Raw genomic sequence first — 10,900 nt, forward strand, 5'->3', positions numbered from 1 at the left:
GAGATCTCCAGAAGGCATGCTGCCGTACGGACCTCCATATCTTGATTGCCGCGTGTACTATTTCATCTTGTATTACATTGGTAAGTTGATTAATAAAACAATATATCTTTGAAACCAATCATCTCCTTCTTCTATTACATTACTACTACTACTACAATTTGACATTTCTAAAGCGCTACTAGGGTTACGCAGCGCTGTACAATTTAACATAGAAGGACAGTCCCTGCTCAAAGAGCTTACAATCTAAAGGACAAATGTACAAACAGTCAAGTAGGGGTCATCAGATTGGGGCAGTCTAGATTTCCTGAAAGGAAAGCAACATTGAAGAGGTGGGCTTTGAGTAAGGATTTGAAGATGGGTAGGGAGGGGGCTTGGCGTAAGGGCTCGGGAAGTTTATTCCAAGCATAGGGTGAGGTGAGGCAGAATGGGCGGAGCCTGGAGTTGGCGGTGGTGGAGAAGGGTACTGAGAGGAGGGATTTGTCCTGTGAGCGGAGGTTTCGGGCGGGAACGGATTTGATTTGCTTACTTTATTTATTTTTTGTCTATTAGATTGTAAGCTCTTTGAGCAGGGACTGTCTTTCTTCTATGTTTGTACAGCGCTGCGTATGCCTTGTAGCGCTATAGAAATGCTAAATAGTAGTAGTAGTAGAGAGGTAATGAGGGGCTGCAGACTGAGTGCATTTGTAGGTAAGAAGGAGAAGCTTGAACTGTATGCGGTATCTGATCGGAAGCCAGTGAAGTGACCTGAGGAGAGGGGTGATATGAGTATATCGGTTCAGGCGGAATATAAGACGTGCAGCAGAGTGATCTCAGGGAAGGAGGAGAAAGAGGCCAGGGTTGGTTGGTAGAGGGTTGAGGGGTGAAGGGGGGGATGTGGCCTGGTAGTGAACTCAAGGTTGATCTTTTGCACCTTGTCACGGAAGTAGTCAGCCAGTGATTGAGGAGAGAGTGAGGGGGTGGGGGGTGGGTGCGGAGGGCACTGAGGAGGGAGTTGAGGGTGGCAAAGAGACGACGAGGGTTGGAGCTGAGGGAATTGGTCAATTGGGTGTAGTAGTCCTGTTTGGCAAGGAATAGGGAGGACTGGAAGGAGGATAGCATGAATTTGTAATGAAGGAAATCTGAGTAGGTGCGAGATTTCCTCCAGAGGCGTTCAGTGGATCGGGCGCAGGAGCGAAGGTGACGGATGCAAGGGGTCAGGCAAGGCTGGGGATTAGTACGCCTTGCGGGACGGGAGATGGATGGTGCGAGGGTGTCCAGAGCAGAGGAGAGAGTGGCATTGTAAGTGGAGACAGCCTTGTCGACAGACTCGGAGGACATGATGGAGGGGAGGAGATTAGAAATAGTAGAGGATAAGGTGGGAGGGTCAATAGCCTGGAGATTCCTGGAAGTAGTGGTTAGTGTTGGGCGGGGCTGAGGGGGGTGAAGAAGTGTGAAGGTGATCAGGTGATGATCAGAGAGAGGAAGAGCAGAGGCGTGGAAATTGGAGGGTGAGCCGGAAGAGGAGAGGACGAGGTCGACACAATGGCCATTTTGGTGAGTAGGGGTGGTGGAGCACAGCTGGAGGTTGAAGGAGGATGTTAGAGTGAGGAACTGAGAAGCGTGAGAGTCGGATGGGTCATCAGCGTGTATGTTAAAGTCTCCGAGAATGAGGGACGGAGATGAGGGATCAAGAAAAACAGAAAGCCAGGCATCGAAGTCAGTGAGGAAGGAAGAGAGAGATTTATCAGGGGGGTGGTAAATGACTGCCACTCTGAGTGGCAACGGGTAGAATAGATGGATGGCGTGGGCTTCAAAGGATGACAAGCAGTGAGATTGCAGTAGGAGGAGGGGTTGGAAACTACAGGAGGGCGAGAGTAGTAACCCGACGCCTACACCGCAGCCAACTGGGTGGGGAGTGTGGGAGAAGAGATAACCTCCATGGCATAGGGCCGCGACTGAGGCAGAGTCATCAGGGGAGAGCCAGGTTTCAGTTAGGGCGAGCAGTTGAAGGGAGTGAGAGATGAGGAGGTCGTGGGTGAAGGGAAGTTTGTTACAGACCGATCGGGCATTCCACAGGGCACATGAGAAGGGGAGGGAAGAGGGGGGGAGGAGGGGAATAGAGATGAGATTGGAGACATCCCAGAATCGTTTGCATGGATAGGAGGACAGGTGGGGGGGACCTGGATTGGGATTGATGTCTCCCGCGGATAGCAGGAGGAGGAGCAAGAGAGTGCGGAGGAGGGTGGGGGAGGTAGGGCGACGAAGACGGGATGCACTTAGGAGGAATGGGGATGGGTTAATGGCAGGAAGGAAGTGTTGAAGGTTGAGAGCTAGGAAGGAGGAGGGGGACAAGAGAGATGGTGAGGTGGTGAGGGACGGGGGTGAATAGGGTATTGCAGTAGTGAGTAGGACTGGAGAGGACATGGGTGGGCAGTGAGTTTCAGCGGTAGCCAGCGGTAGGGGGAGGGGGAAAAGATTAGGAAGGGATAGGGCAAGGAAGAGAATGTGTACAGGGGCCATGAGTAGTGACTGAGGCAGGTAGGTTGGTAGATGGGTTGAGAAGAAGTTGATGGGCTGGAGAGCAGGTAAGTCAATGGGCTGACAAGCTAGTGGGAGGGAGGCAGGCAGGCAGAAACAGGTGAGTGCGGTGGAGCGCTCAGCAGCAGGTTGTTGATGGGCAGATAAGCAGGCAAGTTGAAGGGGTGATAGCAGGCAAGTTGGTTGATTGGCTAGCAGGCAGGCAGGCAGGATTAGGCGGACTGGAACAAGCTGGCGGGCAGGTGGGCAGGATTAGGCGGACTGGAACAAGCAGGGAGAAGCTGGATCAGGCGGACTGGAACAAGCTGGAGCAGATGAGCTGGAACAAGCAGGGGGAAGCTGGATCAGGCAGACTGGAACTAGCAGGGAGAAGCTGGAGCAGATGAGCTGGAACAAGCAGGGAGAAGCTGGATCAGACGGACTAGAACTAGCAGGGAGAAGCTGGAACAAGCTGGATCAGGTGGACTGGAATAAGCTGGAGCAGACGGACTGGAACGAGCTGGGTCAGGCGGACTGGAACAAGCTGGAGCAGATGAACTGGAACAAGCAGGGACAAGCTGGATCAGGCGGACCGGATCAAGCTGGAGCAGATGGACAGGAACAAGCAGGGAGAAGCTGGATCAGGCGGACCGGATCAAGCTGGAGCAGATGGACAGGAACAAGCAGGGAGAAGCTGGATCAGGCGGACCGGAATAAGCTGGAGCAGATGAACAGGAACAAGCAGGGAGAAGGTGGATCGGGTGGACTGGAATAAGCAGGGAGAAGCTGGATCAGGCGGACAGGAACAAGCTGGAGCAGAAGGGCTGGAACAATCTACCCTTAGACAGCCGTCATCCATAAGTATGTAAGCAAGGAATCCAATTAGCTTGGTCTCTGTTTCCCAGCACTGCGCAGCCGTCATTTAGTACACCCAAGCAATGAATTCAAATCCCTGAACTGCTGCAAGGATGTTTAAGAGACAGCAATGGAAGAGAGCCTATCTAGTACGTTGTAACACGGATGCCTATATGGTCAGTCTCTGTCTCCATTACTCCAGGCAGCCATCAATCGTCTCATTCAGGAACAAAGCTTGCATTCATACGAGTTCCTGTAAGGTCCTCAGACCGTCGCGATCAGCCTCGGGCTCGTTCACCCGTGCTGGAATCCAGTGAGGCCGTCGCGGGTCAGCCGTCCCTCAGTCGGTTCTATGTAATTAGTCTCTTGGGCTATAATGGGTATTAGTGAGTACTCTTATTCTCTCATACCAATATGGAGCCAGATCATAATATGGTTAAGCCTTCTAGTGGTTCTCTCTGGTGAATGGAACACCAAATGTGAACACCAGACTGAACCTGGGGGATCTACCAAATACCCATAAAATTCAGTATCCACATCATGTTGAACATTTCTTTGTAGTGGATTTTGCGTGATCTTCGAGCGAGAGATGGTTATCTAATGTCACTCCAAGGATTTTTAAGTTGTCAGATATGGGGATTGTGGTGCTGGAGATGTTAAGGTTGGTAGGGAGGGGCGCGGAGTGCTGGGATGAGAGGATTAGGCATTGCATTTTTTCTTTGTTCATTTTCATCATAAAGGCGTTGACCCAAGCGGTTAAGATGTGCATGCCCAAGGATATTTTGTCGGAAATTTCGGTTAGATTGGATTTGAAGGGACCTAACCTATGGGAACAACTAAATCTAATCTTATTTTACAGACCCCCGGGCAATTGGCAAGATTCACAAACACACTTCATGGATTTCATATCGAATACTTGCGTGTCTACCCAGAACCTTCTCATAGCAGGAGATATCAACCTTCATCTTGAAGATACTAATGGAAGCAATGTACATGAATGCAAGGAATTCCTCCAACTTTGGGAGCTCCACTGGCCAAACATGCAACCCACCCATAAAAAAGGACATACACTAGATATCATAACCCACAAATTCTCATCAGAACATAATTTCACAATTAGAGATACAAAATGGACAGCCATACCTTGGTCGGATCACTACAAAGCACTCGCTTCCTCTCCACTGGAGAACAAAAAATTCACAAACAAGAAAAAAGAACCTGTACTACAAGAGGCAAAATAGACCCACTAACATTCTGGCAACAACTCTATACCGACAATTGGACAACACCTACAGATTCACCCCAATTTCTACAAGAATGGGACAACAGATGCAAAACAGTACTAGACAACATAGCACCGCCTCAAACCAGAACCTCACATAGGAAGAACCCAATACCATGGTTTAATGAAGAATTGAAAGAACTAAAAACACAGGTCAGAAGACTAGAAACAGCTTGGAGCAAGAAAAAAGACGAACACACACTCAAAGAATGGAAACAGCTACAAAGAAAATACAAATACAAGATCAGACAAACCAAGAGAACGTATTACAAAACCATAATAGGACCAAACTACAAGGATACACACAAAGTCTTCTCACTCGTAAATAAACTCCTAAACACTACACCGATCACCTCTAACAACATAGACACCCCATCCGCAACCAATCTAGCAAAATACTTCAACAAAAAAATTATAAAGCTCCGACGCAAGATACCTACCAATACCACCGAGTACACAAGCATCCTTGAATGCCTAGACCCAAAACCTGGGGAATGCCCAGCAGATCGATCATGGACCAACTTCGACATGATTTCTATAGACGAACTCTCACAATGGCTTAGAAAATATGCCAAGTCTCAATGCAAATTAGACATTTGTCCTATTAGCCTAATAAGATCCGCCCCCAAACAATTCAAAAAAGACCTCATGAACCATGTAAACCACAGACTCCAAAATGGTCTCTTTCCAACGGATAAAGGAAATATCCTACTCACTCCGCTGCCAAAAGATGCTAAGAAAAGCACAATGGACCTATCCAATTATCGACCAGTTGCATCCATTCCGCTCATAACCAAACTGATGGAAGGCATAGTGACGAAACAACTCACTGAATACTTAACTAAACACTCAATTCTACATGAGTCTCAATCAGGATTTCGATCAAATCATAGCACCGAAACTGTACTAGTGTCTGCAATGAACTCATTCAAAAAAACAATTGCAACTGGTAAGAACATACTCCTACTGCAATTCGACATGTCTAGAGCCTTCGACATGGTTGATCATGGAATACTATTACATATACTAGAGTACTTCGGAGTCGGAGGCCGAGTTCTCAAATGGTTCGAAGGATTCCTCACCACAAGATCTTACCAAGTAACAACGAACGCTGATATATCACCTCCATGGATACCGGAATGCGGAGTTCCTCAAGGATCCCCCCCCTCTCACCAACTCTCTTCAACTTAATGATGATACTATTAGCCAAACTCTTAGCCAATCAAAACCTCAACCCCTACATATATGCAGACGATGTCACGATTTACATCCCGTTCAAACATGATCTAAACGAAATCACTAACGAGATCAACCAAAGCCTCGGAATCATGCACTCCTGGGTGGATTCATTCCAGTTAAAACTCAATGCAGAAAAAAATCAATGTCTAGTACTCACTTCTCAATACAACACAAACAAGTACTCCACCATAACCACACCATACTGCACTCTTCCTATTTCAGAAAATCTGAAAATTCTTGGAGTCGCCATTGATCGAAACCTCACACTCGATACCCACGTGAAGAATACGACGAAAAAGATGTTCTATTCAATGTGGAAACTCAAAAGAGTAAAACCTTTCTTCCCGAGAAACATCTTCCGTACCCTAGTACAGTCAATGGTAATAAGTCATCTGGACTACTGTAACACACTGTACGCTGGCTGTAAAGATCAGACTATTAAAAAACTCCAAACAGCCCAGAATACTGCAGCCTGACTCATATTTGGAAAAACCAAATATGAAAGTGCGAAACCTTTAAGAGAGAAACTTCACTGGCTCCCACTCAAGGAACGCATTGAGTTCAAGATCTGCATGACTGTACACAAAATTATTCATGCAGATGCCCCGCTATACATGCTAAACCTAGTGGACCTACCTCCTAGAAACGCCAAAACATCAGCCCGCAAATTCCTCAACTTGCACTTCCCCAGCTGTAAAGGAATTACATACAAGCAGGTATACGCCACGTCCTTCTCGTACAGGAGCACACAGCTATGGAACGCACTACCCACTGCCCTGAAAACCATGGATGATCTAAGTAACTTTCACAAATCTTTGAAGACACATCTCTTCAACAAAACCTACAAAGACAACCAGTGGTGTGCTGGTAAATTTTTAACAACAGGCTCTCTCCCCGGTCCACCTCGGTGCCCCCCCGCCCCGTCTACCACTGCGCCCCCCCCCCCATCCACCTCTGCGCCCCCCCCTAAAATTGCAGAGCTGGCTATAGCCGGGGGGGGGGGGGGGGCAATGCATTACTCTCTCCAGGAAAAAAAAAATTAAATGATCCCAGGTTCCAATCTAATTCATGTTTAATATGGGATAAAATGCCATAAATAAGTAAATAAATATAAACTTTTAACGTTCAGCACCTGATTCTCAAAGTGGACATATTCCAAACACTATAATGAAAATACAATTATTTTTTTCTACCTTTGTTGTCTGGTGACTTTGTTTCTCTGATCATGCTGGCCCAGTATCTGATTCTGCTGCTATCTGTCCTCTTAACTCCGTTTCCAGGGCTTCCTTTCCATTTATTTCTTTTCTTTCCTCCTTTCTTCTTCATTTCTGGTCCTCCGCAGACTTGACTGTACAGTGGACCCAGCTTCTGCCTATTTTCTCCATCCATGTGCAGTTTCTCTCCTCACTTCCTTTTCCCTCATCTAATCTCCTTCCTCTATCTTCCCTCCATGTCCAGAATTTCTTCTCTTTCCCTTCCTTCCATCCATGTCCTGAAACTCTCCTCTCTCCCCTGCCCCTCTCTACCCATCCATGCCCAGCATTTCTCTCCCCTGCCCCCCTCTACTCATCCATGCCCAGCAATTCTCTCCCCTGCCCCCCTCTGCCCTTCCATGCCCAGCATTTCTCTCCCCTGCCCCCCTCTGCCCTTCCATGCCCAGCATTTCTCTCCCCTGCCCCCCTCTACCCATCCATGCCCAGCATTTCTCTCCCCTGCCCCCCAATTCTGTCCCCTGCCCCCCTCTACTCATCCATGCCCAGCATTTCTCTCCCCTGCCCCCCTCTGCCCATCCATGCCCAGCAATTCTCTCCCCTGCCCCCCTCTGCCCTTCCATGCCCAGCATTTCTCTCCCCTGCCCCCCTCTACTCATCCATGCCCAGCAATTCTCTTCCCTCCCGCTCCCAAACACGTCCAATGATGTCCTTCGCCCCCACCCTCCCCTCTCACTCCTATCCGTCAGTTTCTCTTACCACCCTCAAAGTGCCGCTTATTTAAAGCGCTGCTGCCCGTCTTCAGCCTTCCCTGCTTGTTTCAGATGAGTTCTTCCCTCAGTCCCGCCTTCGCGGAAAAAGGAAATGACGTCAGAATGACGTCATCAGCATATATGAAAGGGTTGAGACCATGTCTGAATAGAGCTTTTGCTAGTGGGATCATCATAAGACTGAAAAGGATCAGGGATAGAGGGGAACCTTGAGGTACACCGCAGATTGGTGACCAGGAAGATGAGACAGTTGAGGTTGATTTTACTTGGTAAGATCTTGAGGTGAAGAAGCCTTTTATCCAATTTATGATGCTTCCGCCAATTCCAAGTTTATCCAGTAGTTTGGTTAGGATATTGTGATTTACCATATTGAATGCACTGGATAAATCGAATTGCAAGAGGAGGATGTTGTTTCCAAGTGAAATTTCCTGTTTGAATTTGGATATTAGGGTGAGTAGGACAGTTTCTGTACTGTGGGCTGAACGGAAACCAGATTGTGATTCATGTAGAATGGAGAATTTTTGTATAAAGTCGTTTAGTTGGGAGGTCACCCTGTTCTCCAATAATTTAATTAGCAAAGGGATGGATGCGACTGGACGATAGTTGGTGACATCACTCGCCGGTTTCTTGGGGTTTTTAGGTATTGGTGTGAGTAGTATATTGCCATGTTCTGTAGGGAATGAGCCTTATTGGAGCAGGAAGTTTAGGTGGGAGGTCAGATCTGTGATAAAGCGTTCTGGGGCATCTTTCATTAGGTAGTTGGGACATGGGTTGAGATGGCAGTGAGATTTGGAGAGCTTGGTAATTGCTGTACTACTACTACTTATCATTTCTATAGCGCTACTAGACGTACGCAGCGCTGTACACTTGAACATGAAGAGACAGTCCCTGCTCGACAGAGCTTACAATCTAATTAGGACAGACAAACAGGACAAACAAGAGATAAGGGAATATTAAAGTGAGGATGATAAAATAAGGGTTCTGAACAAGTGAACAAGGGTTAGGAGTTAAAAGCAGCATCAAAAAGGTGGGCTTTTAGCTTAGATTTGAAGACGGTCAGAGATGGAGCTTGACGTACTGGCTCAGGAAGTCTATTCCAGGCATATGGTGCAGCAAGATAAAAGGAACGGAGTCTGGAGTTAGCAGTGGAGGAGAAGGGTGCAGATAAGAGAGATTTACCCAGTGATCGGAGTTCCCGGGGAGGAATGTAGGGAGAGATGAGAGTGGAGAGGTACTGAGGAGCTGCAGAGTGAATGCACTTATAGGTCAATAAGAGGAGTTTGAACTGTATGCGGAAACGGATAGGAAGCCAGTGAAGTGACTTGAGGAGAGGGCTAATATGAGCATAACAACCCTGACGTAATATTAGTCGTGCAGCAGAATTTTGAACAGCGAGAGGTGATAACAGCGTGGATGAGGGTTCTGGTAGTGTGCTCAGAAAGGAAAGGGCGAATTTTGCTGATATTATAGAGAAAGAAACAACAAGTTTTAGCAGTCTGTTGAATATGTGCAGAGAAGGAGAGGGAGGAGTCGAAGATGACCCCAAGGTTACGAGCTGATGAGACAGGAAGGATGAGAGTGTTTTCCACACAAATAGAGAATGGGGGAGGAGGAAAGGTTGGTTTAGGGGGAAAGATAAGAAGCTCAGTTTTGGTCATGTTTAGTTTCAGATGGCGCTGAGACATCCAGGCAGCAATGTCAGACAGGCAGGCTGATACTTTGGCCTGGATTTCGGCTGAGATTTCGGGTGTGGAGAGATAGATCTGGGAGTCATCAGCATAAAGATGATACTGAAAACCATGGGATGAGATCAGAGTACCAAGGGAAGAAGTATAGATGGAGAAGAGAAGAGGTCCCAGGCCAGATCCCTGAGGTACACCAACTGACAGTGGAATAAAAGTAGAGGAGGATCCACTAGAGTATACACTAAAGGTACGCTGGGAGAGAAGAAGAAAACCTGGAAAGAACAGAGCCCTGAAATCCAAGTGAGGACAGCGTATCAAGGAGTAGGCTGTGATCAACAGTGTCAAAAGCAGCAGATAGATCGAGAAGGATGAGGATACAATAGAGACCTTTGGATCTGGCTAGGAACAAATCATTGGAGACTTTAGCAAGCACTGTTTCACTTGAATGAATGAAGGGCACGAAAGCCAGATTGAAGTGGATCAAGAATAGCTTGAGATGAAAGAAAGTCAAGGCAACGGCGGTGAACGGCACGTTCAAGTATCTTGGATAGGAAAGAGAGGAGGGAGATGGGGCGATAGTTGGAAGGACAGGTAGGGTCCAATGAAGGTTTTTTAAGGAGTGGTGTGACTACGGCATGTTTGAAAGCATCAGGAACAGTCGCAGTGGACAATGAAAGATTGAGGATATGACAGATAAACGGGATGACAGTAGGAGAGATAGTGTTAAGTAGATGGGTGGGAATAGGATCAGAGGAACAGGTAGTTAGTTTTGAGGAGGAAAGAAGATGTGTAGTTTCCTCTTCAGTGATTTCAGAAAAGGAGGCAAGGGTTGGAGGGTTGAGAGGATGGACTAAGGGAAGGAGAGGTGGAGGTGACCTGGTTGAGAATTCAAGTTTAATCTTGTGAACCTTATCATGAAAGAACTCAGCCAGAGTCTGGGAGGAAAGTGAAGGGGGGGTTGGCGGTGAAGGCACTTTGAGGAGAGAATTCAGTGTGGCAAAGAGACGATGAGGGTTTGAGCCAAGAGAATTAGTCAACTGGATGTAATAGTCCTGTTTGGCAAGTAAAAGAGCAGACTGGAAGGAGGTCAGCAAGAATTTGAAATGTATGAAGTCAGCATGGGCACAGGATTTCAGCCAAAGGCGTTCGGCAGAGCAGGCACAGAAACGTAGGTAGCGGATTCTAGAGGTCAGCCAAGGTTGGGGTTTAGTACGTTTTACAGAACGGGGAATGAGAGGAGCGAGAGTATCCAGAGCAGAGGAGAGAATAGTATTATAGGAAGAGACAGCCTCATTGACAGACTTGGATAACATAGTAGTAGAGAAGAGATTTGAAACACTGGAGGACAGAGTAGAAGGGTCA

Source organism: Microcaecilia unicolor, chromosome 1 (assembly GCF_901765095.1).
Source record: "Microcaecilia unicolor chromosome 1, aMicUni1.1, whole genome shotgun sequence".
Taxonomy (NCBI): Eukaryota; Metazoa; Chordata; class Amphibia; order Gymnophiona; family Siphonopidae; genus Microcaecilia; species Microcaecilia unicolor.